The sequence below is a fragment of the Falco peregrinus genome, chromosome 3 (assembly GCF_023634155.1).
Source record: "Falco peregrinus isolate bFalPer1 chromosome 3, bFalPer1.pri, whole genome shotgun sequence".
In the NCBI taxonomy this organism is placed as follows: Eukaryota; Metazoa; Chordata; class Aves; order Falconiformes; family Falconidae; genus Falco; species Falco peregrinus.
In genome coordinates this window covers 16,935,824-16,957,951 of record NC_073723.1, presented here as the reverse complement: position 1 = coordinate 16,957,951, position 22,128 = coordinate 16,935,824, and the positions used below count along the sequence as shown (strand labels likewise).

Genomic DNA, 22,128 nt, shown 5'->3' with positions numbered 1-22,128 from the left:
TTTGGCTCATGTAAAGATTCTTTAAATCCTCTTACAGTAGAAGGCTGTAGGGGAGTATGCTGTTGGACTGATAAAAGCATGTCTGTCTGTTTTGTAACAAGCAGCTAAGAAGCGTTGCTGAGTCACCTTCAGTGTGAGCTCACTCTTCTTTTTCATTACTGAGCAGCAGGTGTCACGAGCCTTTTCTGATGCAACTGCTAGTAAGTGCTCTGCCATCACCCATTGTGTCACATGGCATCACAGACAGAGCCAGCTGATGACAGGAAGGAGAAAGGGTCAGCATCTGATACCAAAGTACAAACAAATTCAGAGAAACATTACCTCATTGAGGAGAAAGAGGGGGGATGAGCGCAACCCAAATAAAAAGTGGAGAGGGTACAGAAAACAAAGGGAGAAAGGGATAAGTCTGCTGCAGGAACATTACTTTTTTCACCCTGAGCAGTTTTCAGCAGGTTTTGCATCAGCCAAGCACATTCTGTACAGCTAAGCAAAGGCAGAGACAAAAATAGACTACCCTACCAGGTGAATATTTGTACAAGCTCTTCTTGGATGAAATGCACTTGGAAGCAATTGGAGCTGGGCTCAGACCCAAATTAGACTACAATTCCACGTGCAGATATTCAGTGTGATACAGTGGCTCCAGCTGCTCTTCAGCAGATCAATGCATTTCTCCTCTGCTGGCTCAAAATGCTGGCAATCGATACAGTCTGGGTAAGCCTGGTGGATCAGCATCCGCATAAGTGCATCTATCCCAGCCTTTTCAGGGGTATGGTCATTCCAAGTGTTTTAAAAAAGTGCAGTTTTTCCCTCTTTTATTTTGGCTGTCCTTGGCTAAATATAGTCTAGATACTCATGGAGACCACGTTGTTTTCTAGTTCACTGGTCTCAGTGGGAGAATTGCATTGGTAATGAATACTACATCACTGATGAAGCACCAAAATATTTGGCCCAAAGTGAACACTATGTGATTTTATGAAAGTTTTCTCCTTCTTCAAAGTTATTAAGTCAGGGAACACATCTTTTATTAGGGCAGCACTGGGGGGAATATACCCTCATACCTAGCAGCATTTGTTGAAGGGTTAAAACAGAAAGATAAGAGAGAAAATAACCCGTGAGCCTTCACCCCTGAAATGGAAATACTGATTTTCTAATTTCTTTTTTTTCATAAATTTATGCATGCATATGCACATACAGTCCAGTGGTTCAAGTTCTTGATCTGTATCAGACATAGCTCAATTTGCTATTTCATCAGAAACTACTTTTAGTAGCCTGGTAAGGACTAGGTCCAGTAACCATCTTGTCTGCACAGTGTAGTACCATTAAGCAAACACTGCAGCTTACTATGCAGCTGACAGGGAGATTATGTGCTTAGAGTGGGATTCAGAGCAGGTTGTATGCTAAGCAGGGAGATGCAGCATGTAGCCAAAAGATAATCAGGAGAGAAATGCAGGGCCTGGGTAGGCAGGGATAAGATGTCTCCAGAATCCTCACTTCAGATCCAGAGCTCAGACACTACCCCCAAAGGCACACGCTTACAATCATTTTCTTGAGAACCCAACAAATCTCACCTGTTTCCTCTGAAATGGTGACCGAGTTCTTGGTTCTGGTGTTCAAGTGACCAGGCAGATGGAGAAGTCCTAAGTGATGGGGAAGAATGGAAACAGGTCCCTGCGTGGGGCAGCAGGCAAACCACCTCCCAACCTAATTCACCTCTCCGGATACCCCTATACAAATAATTATGCAGGTTTGAAACCTGAAGGCCAGGAAAATGATGATGTGGATGAAAGCACATCCAGGTTGGAGGAGCTGCTTAGGAAGAGTCGGTCAATGACCTCATGCATCACAACCAGCTCTGCTAGGAAGAAAAGAAAGGTGGTTGTCCTTGGTGATTACACTCTGAGAGGAATGGAAGGCCCAATATACTGACTAGACCCAACCCACAGGGAAGCCTGCTGCCTCCCTGGGGCCTGGGTAAGGGATGTTACTGGAGAACCTCTGATTACTACCCACCACTGGTCTTCCAAGTGGGCAGTGATGAAGTCCAAACAAGTCTAAGGGCAATCAAGAGGCACCTCAGGGCCTTGGGATGACTGCCAGTTGCAGGGAACAATGGGGCGTGTAATCGGAAGATCACACAGATCAATATGTGGCTCTGGGCCTGGTGTCAATGGCTAAATTTCTGATTTTTTGTCATGGGTCAGTTTACACGGTACCAGGCCTGCTGGTAAAGGTGGGGTTCACCTGTCTTAAAGGGGGAAAAAGATCCTAGGTCAGGAGTTAGCAGGGCTCACTGAGAGAGCTTTAACCTAGATTGGAAGAGGGAAGGGAATAAAGCCAAACTCGTTAGAGATGAGCCTGGGGGCAGCACACCAGGGTTGGAGGCAAGATCAATAACACAGCTGAAGTGCATCTATGCTAGTGCCTGAAGCATGGGCAACAAATGGGATGCTCTGGAAGCCATCGTGGAGCAGGAAGACTATGACATTATCACCATCACAGAAACATGTTGGGGTAACTCATACGACTGGAGAGCTGCAATAGATGGCAACAAACTCTTCAGGAGGGTTAGGCAAGGAAGGAGAGACGGTGCAGTAGCTCTGTATGTCAGGGAGTGTTTCGACTGCCTAGAGCTGAATGATGGTGACAACAGGGTCAAGTGTTTATGGGTAAGAATCAGGGCCAACAAGGTGGATATCATGGTGGGAATCTGTTAAAGACCACCCAACCAGGATGAAGAGGGAGATGAATCATTCTACTAGCAGCTGGGGGAAGTCTCAAGATCACTACCCTTGTTCTCATGGGGGACTTGAACCTACCAGGAGCCTGATGGAAATACAACACAGCAGAGAGGCAGCAGTGTAGGAGGTTTCTGGAGTGTGTGGAAGACAACTTCCCAACACAGCTGGTCAGTGAGTCAACTAGGGCAGTGATCATCCTCCTGTACTCGGCACTGCTGAGGCTGCGCCCTGAATGCTGTGTTCAGTTTTGGGCCTCTCACTTCAATGTGGGCATAGAGATGCTGGAGTGTGTCCAGAGACGGGCAACGGAGCTGGGGAAGGGTCTGGAGCACAAGTCTGATGAGGAGCAGCTGAGGGAACTGGGTGTGTTTAGTCTGGAGAAGAGGAGACTCAGGGGAGACGTTATCACTCTCTACAGCTACCTGAAAGGGGAGTGTAGGCAGGTGGAGGTCAGTCTCCCAGATAACAAGTGGCAAGACAAGAGGAGACGGCCTCAAGTTGCACCAGGGGAGGTTTAGATTGGATATTAGGAAAAATTTCTTCACTGAAAGGGTGCTGAAGCATCAAAACAGGCTGGCCAGGGAGATGGTGGAATCATCATCCCTGGAGATGTTTAAAAAACATGTAGCGGTGATGCTTAGTGACATGGTTTGGTGGTGGACTTAGTCATCATGGGTTAATGGTTGGACTTGATCTCAAAGGCCTTTTCCAACCTAAATGATTCTATGATTCTATGACTCTTATAGTTCACTATGCAACCTTCTTTCCTGACCATATTTTGTGCAGTAATTGGTGGCCAACTACTACACCCGGTAGGTAAGTGGTGTAGGTTCAAGTCCCTCCTCTGACTGGGAAAATGCTGTTAATTATCACCAGTTACAAAGCTGGATTTGGGTTATCCTCCAGAGCTCTTGCTGAACTCTGCAGCTGTATCACAGGACTCCAGAAATCCTGGGATAAAAGTGCACATCAGCAAGGCTGACTATAGTCTCCTTGCAAGGGGGAGACTGGGGTGTTTGTCACTGTCAGTTTAATAGATTTTCCTTGACACAGTCACTGAATATAGCACATGTACTCTGCTGATGGGGCCACATAGCTCAGGTAGAGTCTGACATCTTTTGCCTGTCCTTGAAGAGAAAATAAAACAGACAATGAACACTTTCTAGACTACAGGGTCCTATTCATATGATTATTGTCACTACTTTTTAACCATAAGCTTCTGTTCTGTAAAATAGCTTGCTATGCTGAAGAGGAGAGAGACTCCTCAAGGTCTTCCACAAGCTGTGTCAAGCTGACAGTTCTTCACAGAAATTTTGTTGGATGTGTCTAATTTTCAAAGTCATTCATAACAGTTTTTTCTTAGTTAAGATATTTTGAGGACCAAAAAGGGTTGTAGGATACCTGTGCCTAACCTAGGCACAGGTTGCTGTCTTTTCTCCAAAAACTCAGATCAGGTGTGCCATCAGTACCAAACACCGGAATGTTTATGATCTACCAGCTCTATGCTTCCCTATCCATTTGTTGCTTCTTTTCAAACTGGGTTGTCAGTCCTGCACATAGACATTTGGCGGAGACTTGCCCACGGCACTCCAAAAGTCTGCTGCCCCTGGGCAGAGTGCTGCCGTGAAGCACAAGTGAAGATCATGAGCCCTTGTGTCTGTTGTGGACTTGCTTGCTCTGCCCATTTCTTTTCTGATGTAGTTCACCTCTTTGAAGCAGGAGAAGATGCTGATCAGCGGAAGAGAACTATTTCACTAAAGTATTCCCCCACCACCTTTAAAAACTCCAGTTGACTTCTGACAAAAAAAAAATATTGCAACCAACTGTTTGCCTTGAAGCCAGCACACCAAGCCAGGCCAAAATCCGTGCAGTGGTAAGACAGTGCAGATTGCCATGCTAACTATTGCCTACTCTTCCTCCAGCTCAAGGGGTGCTTATTTCCTGATAAGTCTCTGTTCATCTTTGCAGGGGTGGCAACTCCATCAGAACTGCTCCTGAAAGACAGTTTAAAATGCTAGCAGTTCAAGTAAAAAGTGGGACTTTTTCAACTTCAGTTTGAAATTCACAAAATGCTTTGTGAAGATACGGTTGGTTTACTGTTGGCCAGAGAGATTCACTGCCTGCGTTACTGTATTTTAATCATTTTGAGTATCACTGCAAAATTTCTCTTAAGCAGCACTTCCTTCCTGTTATTCTTGCTTACATCTGTTCACTGTAGTAATGGATATTTTTGGCTGTAAGCAGTTATGCAGCATGACACTTGGCGAATAGATGTCTGTGTGTGCACTAGCTACTGTTTTTTGAAGACTCATTTGGCCCTTGTCCCCTCTGGGTGTGACAAAAATATAAAGATATCGCTATAAACTGCTTGCCAGCCTTTCGTTGCTACTGTTACCTTTTTGACTGACATTGCTGATGCTTGAGCTCTGCTCTGAACTGAACTCTTTTGGGAAAATTTAAAGGATTTGATTTTAAGCTTCAAATTTATTGTGTATATGTTTGCTGAATGACAAGTTGTGCTTCTGCTATCTAGTCAACAGCGTATCTGTCCTTTGTAAGTAGCATGCTGTTAATATGTGATACAATTATTTCCACTAACCGCTCAGAATCCGACTGATCACTCTCACAGCCATAAATGAATCTGTTTGACAACCTGTTCTCTGCACAGTAGGTAGTCTTCCACCCGCCAGCTAATTTATCATTGCATCTGCCTTGTTCTGCCAAGGGATATGTTCTAGTGCATTTATTCTGTTTCTAAAAGCTTGTGACTGGCCATTATCTTGGGAGGAGAGACACGCAGAAGAACAAAAATTTTATGATGTATCTTTCTGTCTTTGTGAAGCTCTTGCTCACAGCATCTCAAAGAGATCTCCATTAGTTGTTCTTAGTCTCTTTCACAGACTGTACTGCCCAGTAGTTGCAGAGACCCCAGCAGCCCAGCTGGTTGGCTGAGGCTAGAGGAGAATGTTTCTCAGCGCTGGTGAGAAGTGCTTAATTGATATTAACATGGATGGAAATGGTCTGCTCAGCCATAGGGCAGACGTCATTTGGTATACTTTCCTTCCCTCTAATGGTATAGTGCTCATGCTACCCAAAAGGACCATCTGTAGATTTTTGAGATAGTGCGGGCCTGTTTATTGTTTGGTTTTTCTGTTTGTTTCCTATCTGTCTGGATCTGCTGTGCTAATTGCCTTGATATATGAATGTTAAGCTTGCCCAGATATCCCAGCAAGCAGCAGATTTTTTAGCATGCATTTATTCTTAATTCAAAATAAGCCTAAGGACTTGCTGAACTGAGCAGCCATCATCACAATGGGAAAACCTTCATCATCCAACTGTCTGAAACAAGCTCTTCTGCCGTGCTGCTAAGCAGTGTTTTTGCAGTCTGAATTCTTCAATACAGCTTGCATTTTTTTCCCCCGAGGACTCACGGTTCAGGTTCAAGACCTTGCCTGCCACACCTCCCTCTCCCAGTGCGAGCCAAAGCTACGTGTTGGAATCACAGAAAGGCAGCAAAGTTCATATATGATGGAAAAGGGTCAAAAGAGTAGGTATCACCTGCAAGTTGGGGCTATCTTTTTTATCCTCTGTAAAATCTGGGTCTTTACTCTTCAGTAATGGGTTCTCCTGTATTTTAGCCTTGTCTTGTCACATACATAGGAGGATTAACACTGCCAGAAGGAAACTGAAGATGTCATTCAGAAGAATGGACAGGGCAGTAACTTATCAATAACAATATCATCCTTTCACCTAACAGACTCTAACGCAGAGACATGTCTTGTTTCTATTAATATTTCATAGAACCAGCTGGTACTACTAGATCCAGCCAGTCCCAATGAACTTCATTTTAGCCTTTTTATTAGCTTATAAAAGTGATAGGGTTGATGGATACCATTTAATGGAACGCTTTCCACCCTGTTCCCCCCTCCCTTCCCACCCTGAAAAGTCTGACATTCATAAATTGAGGAGGTCAGTAATTTGCATCCAGCTGAGTGGCTGTCTGGCTTTAATGAGATGATTTGTAATCATAAGCACTGCACTGCAGTGGTGTCTGGTACAGGGGGAAGAGGGGCACGTATGCATACTCCAGCTGAGATGAGGGAGAGGTGATGGGAGGGAGGGAAAGCACATGGATCAGAAAAAGGAAACAAGGCTGGAATGACATAAGGAGCTCCATTAAATGTAATACAATAATGCTGGCCTGGTTAGTATAAGAGCCAGCGGCTGGCTGATGCAAGCCAGTGAAACTCCTGTTACATAGGTCAGGCAGGCAGCTTGCAGGATCGCTCTTATCCAGAGCTCTTTAAAGCAGCTGAAAATAACAGGTTCGTTTTTGCCAGCTTTAAACCCTCAGTGCTCTTATTGCACCGCTCTGTCATTCCTTTCCCACTCCTTACATAACACAAAAACTTCCAGACCAGGAAGACGCTTCAGGGGCTAAAGAGGTTATACGTTGCATAGTTAGCATGTTCCTCATCAGCTATATTTTCAGCCCGTTTTCCTAACGGAATGGATCATGATCTGTATGTGTGTGTGTATTTTTCCTCCATCAGATGCATTTTTAACCCGCTAGCTCTTTTCATTTCAGTCACACAAAGCAGTAGAAAATTCCTGCAAGTCTTAGGCAGGCAGGTAGGAGAGAGACAGAGACTACTAATCCCTTCACTGGGGGAAAGACTCAGAAGAGAATCCTTCTGGTAGGGAGATATTTTTAATTCCTTGGCCTTGATAAAAGCTTCGCTTGGCATCTGTTTCAGAGCAGACAACCATGAATCTCACCACAGGCACAAACCCATAGGAAGCCAGGCTGCACTAGCTCTCCTGTACACAATACTTTCTCTGGCTAACTGTGAGAATTTTGCACCTCCCAAAGACTGTCTTTCCCTTGTCTCCAGGGTTTCTCTTCTCTGTAGTAACAATTTTCTGAGATTGTCACGCGATATTTTTCATTAGGAGGCCCAGCTGTGGAGGACTGTTTCTTTAACCATGTCTCCAGCTGTCTTGAGTTATTCTTCAGCAACCCAGCTGGACCAGTGTAGCGTTTTTTTACAGCTGCAATAGAGTAGCCTGCATGAGCTTTAAGTTTGCTATTTTTTAATACATTAACTACTTCATGTTGCCAAAAGTAAAAAGGCAGGAGTGCAAACTGATGTGTTCTACTACAAGCCCCTTCCAAGGAAAAGACACTGAAGTGAGGCAGGGGGGCTGCTGGTTCGCCTTAACTCGCAGTGTCTCCCTGCGCAGTTTTAGATGCACGATAATGTTGTTCAGCCCAAAGACCCTTTACAAGGTGTGGCATCTCCAGGACAGCCTGCAGTCAGGTCACTTTGTGAGGAAACAGCCATACCACCACAGGGCCCCTCTCTCTTCCTTCGCCGCTTCACATTAGGTGACGTTCAGCCCTAGTTCACCTCACCTTTCTCAGTTATGACCTCACATCCCCTTCCTCATCTGCCCCTGGAGGAAGAACATCCTTCCTTCCAGGCAACAAAGAGCTTTTCTTTCCCCCTGTCCTGAGCTCCCTCTTTAAAACATACATGCTTCATGTGCTTCCTTCCCTACAGATGTTTGCAACTGCAACATAATCCCTTCCTCCTCTTCCCTGGGGAGACAGGTTACCTCTATGTTAAGTAATAGAAATTTAAGTTACAGGGATGTGTGGGTGGCCTTCAGAAATTGTGCCAGAAAGATGTTTCTCAATCAGATTTTCAGTTCCAACAGGAAAAGACGAAACAGCACAACTCTACCCAGCAGGCAACCACAATAGCTGAACTTCCTTTGGGACAGAAGGTGCCCTCAGTCACCCTAGGGAAAAAGCTTCCTCTGGGTAGGGTGAATATCCCTGTAGATGGCTTTTTTTGAGAAAAGCCCTATCCAGGAAGCAGATCCCCCAACTTCTTTACCTTTTCCAGGCTATAATCCTACCTAAGCCCATCAGCAGGTCTGTGAGCTGACAGTATTTTCCCTAGTTTGTTCACAGAGAGATCAACTGCTTTGCCAGATCCCTAAAAAGTACCCATCTAATGTGCTATTTAAGCAATGTATCATCAGTCAGAAAGGAATGAGCTGGGTATAGTCTCAATGTTAAGAACAGCATAAATAAACTGTAGATTGAACAGAGGATTGTGAGGAGGGAAATTCATTTTTACCGTTCCTCTAATGTACACTGTCTCCTCTTTGTCTGGGGAGTAGCCCACAGATGATCACCTCTGGACCAGCAGTGTGCTTTAGTGTAGCCACTCAAGCTAAAAAAAAAAACCCACCTTGAAACATTCATTGATGCTGTTTTATTATTTTCCCAATCATGTTTCCTTGACTTGACTTGTCCTGTCCCTCTGATCAATAGCAGACGTCACCCAACATGAGACATGTTTTGGATTGATTTAGAGTGCTTATTAGTACCAACTTCTAAATCACTTTGCTGAGACTCCTCTAATGTTGTTGGCACTTGATAAGGTCTTAGGCTGAGATTTTCAAGGGAACACAGCAACTTAAGAGTCCAAAACACTTAGAGCTCTCCAGCCCCTGTTGAAAATTGCAGGCAAGAGTGCAAGAAATTTACTTGCTTTCAATTATAAGATTTTCAAGCACTTTAAGGTGCCCATAGCTGCTTTATGGTTTTTTCAGAGGTACCTTTCGGAAGCTGTGTGCTTAAACATATTTGGAAATCCTATTAGAAGCCATTCAGCATGTTTATGTGCCTAAATTCCTTTAAAACCTGACTCAGCATACTATGATACCCTTCTGTGTGTGAGCAACAGCATAAAGAGCGGGCTGTCAGTAAATGACTGATGCTGTATGAATGCGTGGAATACAAGCCAAATCCCAAATGCAAAGGCTCATATGTTACAGTCATATAAACCAGCCACTTGTTTCTTCAGCAGTTGTCACAGCAAAGCTGTCATTTCCTAGTTCAAGAGTCTTTATCACATCCTTATCCTTGATACATACTCTGGGAGGAGGAAGGATTCATGAGGCAAATGGAAGTGTGATTCAGAAACTACATTAAGTCGAGGAATGAAAATGCTCCCAGCAGTGGCCTCAGTCTACTTGGATATGTGGAATGGATAGCTGGAGTTCCTCACATAATTTAGGTTACATTACCATTTTCCAAGAAAAATCCACAGTCTGGATTCAGTTTGCGTAAATAGGAGTTTCAAAACCAAAGTCTAAAACATCTAATTCCATTCTTGCCAACTTGCAGCTGAAGGATATTTCTGATTGTGAATTGTAATGGTGGAGAATATTGACTGATTCAATCGGAGCAAGAGTCAGGGACAGACAGACACACAGACCATTTCCGAGGAGATATATCCTGTTTCCCATGACAGGCAGCTTTCTTATTAAAATTATCCCAGTACATATATTCTCTATTTGAGCATGAAGTGCTCATTACAGGTCTCTACATAAATAATGTACACTTGAAATGGTTCCCTGTGCCATAAATATTGACCTTGGTTAATAATTGACTATGGGATTATATGTCTGCTCCACTCATACACTACAGGCTGAGGGTCTTGCCTCTTCCCATCAGGTTTCTTTCCTTTCACTCCTGTAATTTTGGGAGAAGGTATTATACTGATACCATCAATGTAATGATGGCACAAGTTTGCACTGGAGTATATAATTACCTCTCTCCCCTTTCCAGTTCTTGCTTAGTGTCCCCAGTCATTTCATTGGAAAGTGTGAAAAAAAGATCTTTTTTAATTCACTTTACAATTTAATCTGATTCCTCTGCAGGGCAGGCTGTAGTCCTTGTCTATTTTTGCTTTAACCTTTAGTTAACATTATTACAATCAGACATATCTATCAGTCACTTTGTGAGGCTGGTTCATGAAAAGTGTTTCAAAGAGCAGAATATGGACCAAATTTGCTGCTTGAAATGCAGTGGAGCCAAGGCATATTTGGTATATGAGGCTTCCCAGCTTCACACTTGATAAATCTATACTGCCTGTACTGAGCTTTTGCAATATTCTACAGATTCATGGAAAATGAAGAACTGAATGATAGGAAAATGGTGCCTGGCAGAGTTAAGGTTTATAATGTCAGCTGCAGCCGTGACTCCTGAATAGCATGTGCCCCTGCAGACCCTTATTCTGCAGCCCTTAGGCTGGATGTTCAGGAAAAATGACTCATACATCATACCACCAATATACCTTATATATCTAGAATGAGTTGCCCATAGAAATTCACCTGGGCCTTGTACATTGGATGAAAACTGCATGCTAATATAAAATGTGCTGGATAGCTTCTCTGTGGTATTCGGGTACCAAGGAAAGGCTTTGGTTGCAACAGCATGGAAAGATTTCATCAGAAGGTTTTGTCCTCTGAGTTTTGATAGGACTTTCCTCTTTTGGACATTCTGCAAATATGTAAGTATCACTAAAAATGCTGTGGTTGCTCCTGTAGTTCCCAGCTTTTCCTCTGGTGGCACATTTATAGCCATGCCATGTGGGAGTTGAGAAAACTGTCTTTTCTTTTACTGTCAGCCTTTATAATTCCTAGCCCAGTGGCTCCTTGCTTTGAAAGAGAGATATGGAGGATGCTGTCCAAAAAAGCAACATCTATTTATGGAGACAGTGAATACACAATGAGTTAGGAGATGGTGACCAAATTGTGCAGCATTGTTTGTGAGTCCTTGAGGACCAATAAAAATAATAGAACTGCAACTGTAAATAGCTTATTACAAACATCCAATTTCTATGCTTGGAATTCAGGACTGTCCAGACCGTAAAATTAATCCCCTTGCCTGCTGGACCTTGGAGTCAGGGCTGCTCTGCCAAAGGTCACTCAGTTCTCAGTGATGGCATCATTGCTGCTTTGTTTCAGCTCTTCAGCTCTGTGCATAAACATTTGCTGTGCTTGGTTACCATTTGGGATTGCATAGAGAACATTGGGAAGATGGGGTGAAGTGCCACAGCCCCTTCACAGCTAAGAATTTCACTTCAAGGAAAGGCACATGAAAGGACCTGGGTACTAAAATTCATGTATCATTGGATGGTTAATAGAGGGATAATGCCAAAAAGGTTTTGGGCTAATATTTGAAATGATTGGTGAAGGAATGATGAGAATTTGTAGTTATAGCTAAGGTTAGATGTAGTAAAAAATGCTTGATGTTCAATAACTACTAGTTTCAATTTTGACTCTGCCATTAATTATAATGTCTTTAATATTTTTTCAAGAATTTTAGACTTTTAATTATTATATATTAATCAAGAATATTTAGAAATGCCTAAAGTGGCTAACCTGAGCTGGGTTTTTTTTGCACAGATTTGCACTGATGTAACACACACAGATAAAAAACTGCTGTAACTCAGTTTGCATTGTTATTTTCATTTTTTTTTCAAGTGTGTTCTTTCCTTTGGAGCATGAATCTCACAACCTATAAACTGCTTTATGATCTCTGGTGGTGGTGTCCTGACCTGTAAGAGAAATGAAACAATATCCCCCTCTTACTCCTCTCATATAGCTCATCATGTAACTGCATAATAAAACTTCTAAGTTAAGATTGTACCGGAAACAATGTTTAACATGGTTGTATGGACCATTTCTGGGTCTTTCACATCAGCAAGCATATAATATAGTCCCTAAGGGAATAGAAGGCATGTAGATATATCCTCCTGAATTAAAATCCTGTGTCACTACCACCACAATCTATTGATAAGACATTTTACCCCCCTGAGTTGTCTGTTACAGTTTGTCTTAGGTAGCAAAAAAAAAAGACAGAGCTGGGTTTCTGGAACAGATTAAATGGAAGTATAATTTTGACAATGCCTAACTGCACAGCTATTATGCTCCACTTTCATATCACAGTTGAGATATCTTGTCCCATATCCCCATCCCCTAAGAACGCAAAACTGGCCAAAGATCCTCTTGAGGGTCAGTGGAAAAGAGAACTTTAAAGGTGCTTCATGGCCTTCAGAGATGAGACTGAAGGTTGACATGCCTGATGTGCCCTGGCCAGCAAGTGGGCTGCTCTAATACAAGTCCACTTGTTGAAGGGCACTTCATCTCCAGGCTGCCGGGAATCTTTGCCTTGTGCTGTGCCAAAATGGGCCAGTATTAATAGAATTGCCACTTCTCGATAAATATCAAAAAAAGGTAGATGTCCACACAGATCTGTTGTGAAGCCCAAGTGTTAGCAGCCTGCTTCAGGGTTGGTGGTGCCAGTAAGAGTTTGGCAGCAGCCCAGAAGGTACATGGATGTCTTCACATTCAGCTTAACCCACACCATCAACACCAAGTGGGAGATGGATGAAAAACTCAAGGATGCTCTCATTAATTAATTATTTGAACTGCATTTTTACACCAGCAATCAGTGTCTCCTGTTGCTTGACAGACAGTAGACAATTTCCAGTTTTCCCTGTACAGGGTCCCCGGTGTAGCCCCGCAGTGGTTGGTATAATGCAAAACCACGCATCAAATATGTGTGTCCACCCATGCCAGTGAGCAGACCTCTTCTGGCACCCGTAGGCTCCAAGTCAGAAAAGAGAGCTGCACATGAAGGCCTGGTGTTATAACAGGGACCTAAAACGTTCCATCTGAGCTGCAGCTGGCACTTGCAGGCAGTACTGCCCACTTTGCACGGGGCTGTGAGTGGGAAGGCAGGGTCTGCTCCTGCAGCTCTCACCAAAGCAGGCAATGGAGGGATGACCCTTCTCCTCGTCCTCACTCTTCTCCCTCCGTCTCCCTTGGCCTGTGAGCTGAGGAAGGCCTGTCTCATCCTGCTTGTGTGTGCAGTGCCCTGCAAAATATGGTCCTGATCTCATCTGTGGTTTCCAGGCTTTGTTATAGGACAGAGAAACAATAGGCATTTTATTACCCTGAGTGTATCATTCCTGTTTGAATGGTCCCTCAGCATGGTGTTCTGACTCCAGGCTTGCCGAAAGAGGCTTGCACAGTAATTAAAAGATTGTTAATATTGCTAATGCTGTTCAGAGCATAATTCCACATCAAAACGCTACTGGGCTTTTGGGGCCATTTAAAAATCCAAGTTTTATCCCACTTCAAATTCAGCTTCTGAGCCTCCCCTCCACAGTGGATCAAACCAAGGGCATGAATCCAACCACACTCTGAATGAAGCTCCAGACTGTATAGCTTCAAGTCATCATTCTATGTGTGAAATTGCACGCTGTACTGCTTTGTATAACAGAAGTACTTGGTCAAGTACTGTTGTGCTGTATCACACAGAAATGCAATAAAATGAACTTTCCCGGTTGGTTTATAATGTACATTTATTACAGTCCCAGCAGTTCATACACTGGAGATAAAACTGGTAGGTCCCACTTCCTGATAGAAGTTTATCTCAAATAGAGCTGAGAAAGACATTCACACTGTGACCCAAAAGATGGCTCTCACCAGAGACCTCCATCATGTTTCTACAAACTAAGGTACCACTTGGTCTGCTCTTTTTTTACTCTTTCAGAGGCAGGAAACACAACCTGAAGCTCTCAAAGTCTTAAGTTAAAATTGTTCTGCCCACCTGGGGGAGATTTAAAGAAAATAATGCTAGTCATGACAGTGAGGATCTGATTTTCATAAAAGCTCAGTTCCTATTTTGGCACAGAGCTAATTGGCTAGAGTCAAAATCTGTCCTCACATTAGCAATATTATCAAAAAGTTTTTCACCTGGTGCTTATGTCTTGTGAGGGTCTGAATATGGCTGTTCATCATCAAAATCAGAGGTTTTCTCAGTGGAAAACTGAGGTTAGAGCATATGGTTTGAATCATGTGTGGTAAAGTCTTCGGAAGTTTTTCACATTGCTGCTCTAACAGGTAGGATATTGTTTGTTTCTCTCTTCTCTGTTCTCTCAACGCTGTTTCTTTTTAACACAGGAAAAAACATTTCTTGGCCCTCCATTTAGCCTTGATGAACCTGGAAGCTGACTGTATTTCACTTCACTGCATTAATTCTGTCAAGCTAACATGAGAATGAACTCAACTTTGCTGGTAAACATATACCTAGCACACACAGAAAGTAGCTCTACCAAGTTACAAACATGTCATCTGTAATGAGCCTCCTGTCTAGGCATACTCTGCATGTCCTCTTCATCTCATAAACAAAGAGTAAGAGCTGTCTTTTCTGTGTGAAAACTGGTATAGCATTTGTGGCAGCCTAAGGTTGTTCCCAAAGACTGATATGAAAAGCAGTTTATCTGTGTTATGGTCAATGTATCATCCTTCTCACACTTTTTGAGCCATTTTTTGAGAATGATGAATTGTAGTCATCACCACATTCAATTAATTTTACTCAGCTGGTTCTTATAGTGTGTTTGTACCAAATGTCCTCTAACAGCTGATAAATCATCCCTGAGTGGCTGCAGAGGTAGCAGCAGTGACATACACTGGACTGACGACAGGAATGTGTCACACCATGTCTCTCACCCCCTCTTTCCAGAAAGATTTTTGTGACCTTTGGTGGCATTTGCAAGAAGCCATTTTATCCTGATGTTGCATGGCTCTATTGATCTCTGTGTAGGATTAATCTTAGACAAACAGGCCACATAATTTATGTAAACTCTACAGGTAATTAAATTCCTTCCAGCAAAGGTCAGGGCAGAATATTTAAGATTTCATTTGAATAGAAATTACAGTTAGAAATGAAGGAAAAAAAAGAGGGAAAGGAAGAAATTTGGAGCTTGTCATATCAATTATTTTAGAGTAACTAAGAGGACTCAAGTTATTTCTCAGGGACTAAGATTCAGTCTTCATCATCTGCACTCACAATTAGGAAATGTTTGTCTGTAATGACTTACAAATAACTTCAAGAAATGTTCAAACAGTTGTAATGGATAGTCAATGAAAACATCATCTTTTTTCAAAGAGACCTGAGACTCTCCTTCCTAAGTAAATAAGCCCTAAGCGTGCAAGCGTGTCTTTGTAACTGGTCATGATTGTAATGCTCGCTCTTCCTTCACCAGCATCTTAAAGCTCATGGAAAACATTATTTTTCTGTTTACCTTCCAGTTTCACAAATCTTTGGATTTCAGTGTTCAAGCTTGTCTTCTACAAAAAAAAAAATTCATTCTGGGGGCAAGCCCAGAAGCTTATAGGAATGCATGGCTTCTGAACAAGGATGCTGAACAGCACAAACTACCTTATGGTAAGATTTTATGCTTTGAATTCTATCTTTTTTTGCCTGATATGTTCTAAACTATCAGAATGTAGTGTTGTCTTTGGGAAAGGCTTGCATAATTTTTACTACTTATCTGATGAAGTGGTCTCTGTCTGGATACGACAAGACGGTCACAAGGCTGAGCAAGGACCCAGGCTGGAGACAGAGATGTTCAGTTGGTGAAATCTTTGGAGCAACCCAATCTATTGAGATGGTTTGAGCGAGTGTCACAGTCACCTTCCTGTCCAGCTGAAAAGAGTACACATTCACAGAGATGGCTGCGGTATAAAGCTCTCAGTTACAGAATGGTATAAGGGGTAGAGGTAGGAAAGAGGTGACAAGTGCACTGGAAAGCGAGCTGCAAGGGACACAGAGATGACACTAAGATGAGAGCATGATTGCATATCTCAGTGTCATGACATTGCTTTACTTCCCTTCCTGCAGCAAGGACCTCACCGAGGTCTGGTTTGACGTCACCATCTTCAGGAGCTCTGCATCCCTCACACCTCACTTCCCAATTTTGAAATTGTTAGATTTCTAAAACCTTGATGCACAGAGGGACCACACAACCTCTCTCTCAGCACCCTGTTCCACTGCTTTAGTATCACCAGGGCAAAGAAGGTTTTCCTTATAATCAGTCTGAACCTCTCTTGGTTTGGTTTGGCCCCGTTGTCTCTCATTCCACCCTACCAGGCACCACTGTGAAGACCCTGTCCCTATCTTGTGGATAACCTCCTTGTAGGTACTGGCATACTGCTGTACCAGGTCCTCTCCTCCAGGCAGAGCCTGCTCTGATCCCTCAGCTTCACCTCACAGGGCAAGTGTTCTGGCCTCTTTTGAAAATGGATTCAATATTTATCCCTTAATACCATTGCCCCTGACCTCCATAGCCTTTCAAAGAAAATAGAAAGAGGAGGCCTTGCAAGGAAATCAGCCAGTTTTCTCGTGATTTTTTGGGATACTTTTTGGATGTGGCCCATCTGATTCCATGGGCCAAGTATGGGTCAAGTTCTGAGGAGTAATCCTTGATTGATCCTCATCCTCTGCAGGTATCTCTTCTCCTTGAAGCCCCTCACTAAACACAGAGGCCAGTGAAGGCTGGTGCAAAGACAGCGTTGATTGCCTCGGCCCTATCAGTGTTTGCTGCTATAAAGTTCCCTGTCCCATTCAAATGGGAGTTTGGCTCCCAGGTACTGTAAGCCTGTGAGCATCAGCAGTGAAAACTGTGACCACAAAAACTGCCATCGCTTTGGGGCATTCAGTGACTGTGGTGATCCGTATAACTGCAACCACACAGTCCCCACAAACAACAAAATTGTGAATAGAGGACATAAGCTGTGATAGGAAGTGTTTCAATCTGAGTAGCATAAATTGACATTAACATTGATGTGACTCAGAGCTGACCTAGGCCCTTTACAAGGATGTGCTGATGCCAGACAAGCTTTCCTTCCAAAATCCTGTTGTGTAAAGGACATCTAGAAAAGATGCCTCTATTAATCTCTCTTGGTAAGTGAAGAGAGAACTATGGGCTTGCCTGGGTGATGGCTGGGTGAAATGCAGTAGCTGCCATGCCAGGAGCCAGAATAGACAGCCATGGATGTGACTTCTGGCCTTAAAAACTTAGAGTCAGATAATTTAGTGAACAAATGAGATTGTTTTGTAATAAATGGTTGGAGGAAATTATTGTGTAAAGGTAAAAACCCTTGCCCCATTCAGCAAGTGGTGATTGCCAGGAATTCAAAACTAAAGAGCACCTACAGCTGCATCTTAGATGCCAGCTACCCAACTGCTGAGCACATGCCCAGTTGCTCTGAGATAGCTGCAGCACCTGCTGTTGCTGCAGGTCCTGTGGCAGATCTGGTCCAGTCGCAGTAGCATCTGCCTCACCAGCTTTGCAGCAGTACCTTCCATCTTGTAGCTTAGCTGCCTTTGTTTCAATTACAGCCCCATCTGCCTTCACGCTGGCTGTCTCTGTTTTTGATATGATTGCAATCACATCTGCTCCACCACTGACTGCTGCTTTCATCATGATTATAATGTCATACACCTTTGTGCTTTCTGCTGCTTTGCTACTATAATGATACTGGCATCTGAATCGTATTTTGACACAGTTGCTTAAAACATCTGTCCTTGTGCTTGCTTGACAACACTGGAGTGGCTGGGCTGATGCGAACTTCAAGTTCATCTAAACCCATGTTTTCTCCACCACTGGCCATCTCCACACACTTATAGAGAAGATGTGAGCACTCTGCAATAAGCAGATGGGGGAAAACCTGCTGCTGATCTTTGCCTCATACTGCAGTTGGCGCAGCAGCTATAGTGCTAGCCTGGGCTTTGGGAGAGCTACATTCAGATTCCTGCTTTGCAACCAATTTGCCAAATAAATCCAAAAAGATTACTTGTGCCCAGATCTGTTGTGGAGTTCTACACTCAACATCACAGTTGCTGGTTGTTTTCGCTCCAAAAAAAGCCTTAGTGTCCCTGACTTAAAGTTCCCCATGCAACAGATGAGGGAAGTTAGAAGAACGTCAGGAATTTTCTCAAAAGTTGCATGGAGAAAGGGCCTCCACATAAGAAATTGTAATGACATAGGCACCTTCTCTCATGTAAGATTCATAACTTGAAACCATGCCCTGGAGGAACGTACCTGTTTCTTTTCAAAATGGAATTAGGCTCAATCCTTCTTTAAACCACAGCTGACATGCAGTAGCAGGTGCCCACATTCCCCTCCATGTGCAAGAGCAGCACTGAAGATGGCTAACAGAGGTGTGAGGATTCAGCAGGTATCGGCTGTGAGATTGAAATTACCCCTCCTGCAGATTACCTCAAAATCTGGTGGCTTTTGCTGTATGCGAGGTGGCTGTATGCGGGGAAATTTCTCTTCTACAGGCTCTGCATACAGGGCTTAAACTATCACCAGGTGGGAGGGGAAAGGGATGGACCATGCATAAGCAGTATGTGTTGTTATAACAATAACCTCAGGTTAAAAATAAAACTAAACAGAAGGAAAAAGAAATAGCACTGTAACTCTGCTCTGAAGAAGGACTGTTGTTGCAGGACATGGAAAAACATTAGCTGGTGAAATCCTATTGTTGCTTGTTTGATGTGTTCACAGGTTTTCCCAGTCAGTCTCTGCCATGTAGTAAAACTTCACTGTTTACCCACAGAAGTAAAGAAACAAAATGAACTTTCCCATTTTCTTGTAAGTAATCGTACTTTCAGGCCAAAACCTCAGCCCCTCACACATGTCCCCTTCAGGCCTGTCTTCACTGACATATGCCGGCACACCCAGTATTCTTTATTACAGGCTTCAACCCAAAAGCCATATAGCCATGCTGGCATGCTCCGCTCAAGCAATTAGTCACTCTGGTTGAGCCAATAAGCGTTGTTAAGAGGCTGGGCTCCTCAGCTTAAACACAGCACTTGCAAATATATTGATTTGGGTTCAGACTCCTAATGTGTCAATTTATACGAATCTGTACACGTCTGTCCTGGGATGTTTGTATGACTCCTCTGTCTTCTCATTAGTATAATACAGCAACAGATCATAATGTCCTCCCCTCCCCTCCTCTCTTGATATGCAATTACAGTGCATTGCTCCATTACATCCGCTGCAGCATTGAGTGACGCAAGAAGTCTGGGATGTTGCAGTCTGACACTGATGGGTCAAGCAGCTCCATGTTTGCTGAGCTGCATGCACTTCTGTAGTCTCCTCAAACGTAGCAGGCTCTGTCTGGGTGCTTACATTTCAATAAGTGTGTAACATTTGCAGAATCAGGAGTCCAAATCTGCCATTGACATGAGCTGCAAAAGCAGCTGGTCTTATGCTTGTCTAGTCAAACTAGACCAAACCTCTGAACCTTTTGAGGTTCGCCCATCACTAATAATTAACGTCTGACTTTGATAAAGCTGACATTTGGTTTATAAAGGCAGACTAATAAGCTCCAAGAAGGCTTAGAAATCCTGTCGACTAATGTATTGCATTACAAATATTAAAAAATACTGTCAAAATTAACATAATCTACTGCTGGGCACGTTAGTATATTAATCTGATTGGAAGCGTGACCCCTTTTTGCTAACTTTCCAAGTGACCCTGGTAAAACTGTGACATTTCTAGATATGTTACAGATAGCTGTTTTTTACAGACCTTTAAAAATATAAGATACAGAGAATGAAGATATTAAAAATACTGTTTTTTTAAGGCTTTTAAAATTTCTTTTATAGGCTTTTCTGCCCTTTGTATTTAATGAGTAGCCCAATGTTTTATTTGCTTTAGGCAACTGGTTTTGTCTGGGCTTTTTTCTCTGGCTTTCCATTTTTGAGGCAGATGTTATCTTTATGGTTAAAGAGGTTTGGGCCTCCCTCTGTGATATTTAAAGGGACCCAGAGCCTACTGATTTTAATTTGAGTGGCTGCAGCTAGCAAGTAGTGGGAGTTACTGACCTTCAGATGACATGCATGAAAGGACAAAGTATGATGGGAACTTTGTCCCATCTCTCTGTGTTTTTGTTGGACAGTGGCTGTAATGCACATCTGAATCTTTTAGGTATTTCTTTTCCTTCTCCTGCTGTGTGGATGGACATCATCTGGAGGACACTGAGGCAGTAGAGGATAACATACCAGTCACACAACAGGAAAAGAGGAACAAAATAAGACGAAATGGTATGTAGGGAGCAATGCGTGTTCTAATGTCCTCATGTTCTCATGACTCAGGGTGAAAGGTTTGCTTGCAATTCTCAATCTATTTGGGAGCACAGCATTAAAGCTAGGTATAATATTAATGGTAAACCTTAGCCCTCACTATTGGCTAAAACAGTTTTCAGCTTTTGACGTTCCTCCTTTAATGCAGAGTTGTTTCTTCCTACCCCTTTTCTACTCCTTGTCTTCTGTGAGCCTGGGAGCCTGTCTTTGAATTAGAGGTCTTCAGCAGGCTTGTGGTGATCATTGCCCTCTTCACTAAACATTCTGGGTGTCTCATTATGCCTTAAAGGGATCAAAGCCCAATTTCCCTCTTCTCCATCTCCTGAAACGTCTGTTGAGGGGTGTAGGTAGGAGCAGTGTGTCCCAGCTCCTCCCGATCAGGCAGCAATTAACATACCAGGAACGATGGTACACAGACCGTAGAGGATGTGTGGGAACCTGAAAAAATATGAACTAAGAAGTAGAGCAAGTAGAGGGGGTAATGAAGAATGGAAAAGTCACAGAAGAATGGAGTTCTTAAACTTCTTGTGAATATACGTTGATTTAATCAAATGATATTGGGTCAAAAAAAATTGGGGAGAGTTTTTAAATGTCTTTTTTTTTTTTTTTTTTGCTTTGGCAAAATGCACACATACACAGACATTTTGGCAGGAAAAGTCTGTTAAGCCTGAACTGCATTTTTCCTGGTGCTTCCTGGTGCTTTTTTTCCCCTTTTTTTTTACACACACACACACACCCCCCCCCCCCCCCCGATGAGCTACTGAAGATGAAAAAGAAATAATTTTCTTCCTGCAGGTCTAGGCTACTCAGAGCTGCAGGGAGTTGAAGGTGTGCGTCTCCTTTTTTGTGTCCTGGATACTGGCAGAACTGAATTCCCCAAAAGTGCTGGGCTGACTTAGTGGCCACCTGTCTGAATTGACTGTGTTGTCCCTAGCTCAAATGACCACCCAGCCTGAACTCTGCAAGGGGGGGCTGCCAAGCTGTGGTTAGTTTCTTCCCCAAATAGCTCTAAAGTGTGGCTTGCTGTGTGCTTTAAGTAAAATTATGCTACTGTTCAGTTCGCCGCTTGATTAAAATGTATCTTTCAGCATGTAAGGGTGGGCAGTGACTTCCTGGGATTAGAAAGGGAAGTGAACTGGCTGGAAAGCAGCAAGGAAAGATGTTGTTTATGAGTAGCGGGAGGGCAGAGTAGCATGTGTTGCTGAAGTTTGGGACTTGGCCACATTACTCAACTCCAGTTAAAGCTCTGCTAAATTCACTCAGAGTCCCATTTTCTTTCTTAATAGTACACACAGGAACGCTTTTACCAGAAAAGTGATTCATCTGCTGTGGTATTCTAGATAAATTTCGGGAGAGCAGGGCTCCCATGGGCTGACAGTGTGAACATTTGCCCAGGACAAATGCCCTCGCAGCCTCTCAAGTTGGCTGAACACAGACTTCTTAAGATTTGCACTGTTTCAATATGTAAGATTTCACTTGGCATAACAATTTGCTTCCCATAATAAATGTTTTAAACAGCTTTGAAAGTCCTTGCTTTCTCAGAATTTTGGTGGGGTGCCGCCCTCCCTGGGCTCC

The 22,128-nt window shown here is 43.2% G+C and overlaps 1 long non-coding RNA gene across 1 annotated transcript in view; it reads left to right on the top strand.

Annotated features, from left to right (window-relative positions):
- Positions 1 to 22,128, top strand: part of LOC114013231 (uncharacterized) — a 61,440-nt gene that overhangs the window by 26,798 nt on the left and 12,514 nt on the right. The window contains exons 4-7 of the long non-coding RNA XR_008746447.1: positions 4,458 to 4,611; positions 6,163 to 6,285; positions 15,705 to 15,840; positions 20,399 to 20,514. This is a non-coding gene — a long non-coding RNA (uncharacterized LOC114013231). The remainder of the gene's footprint in view (positions 1 to 4,457; positions 4,612 to 6,162; positions 6,286 to 15,704; positions 15,841 to 20,398; positions 20,515 to 22,128) is intronic.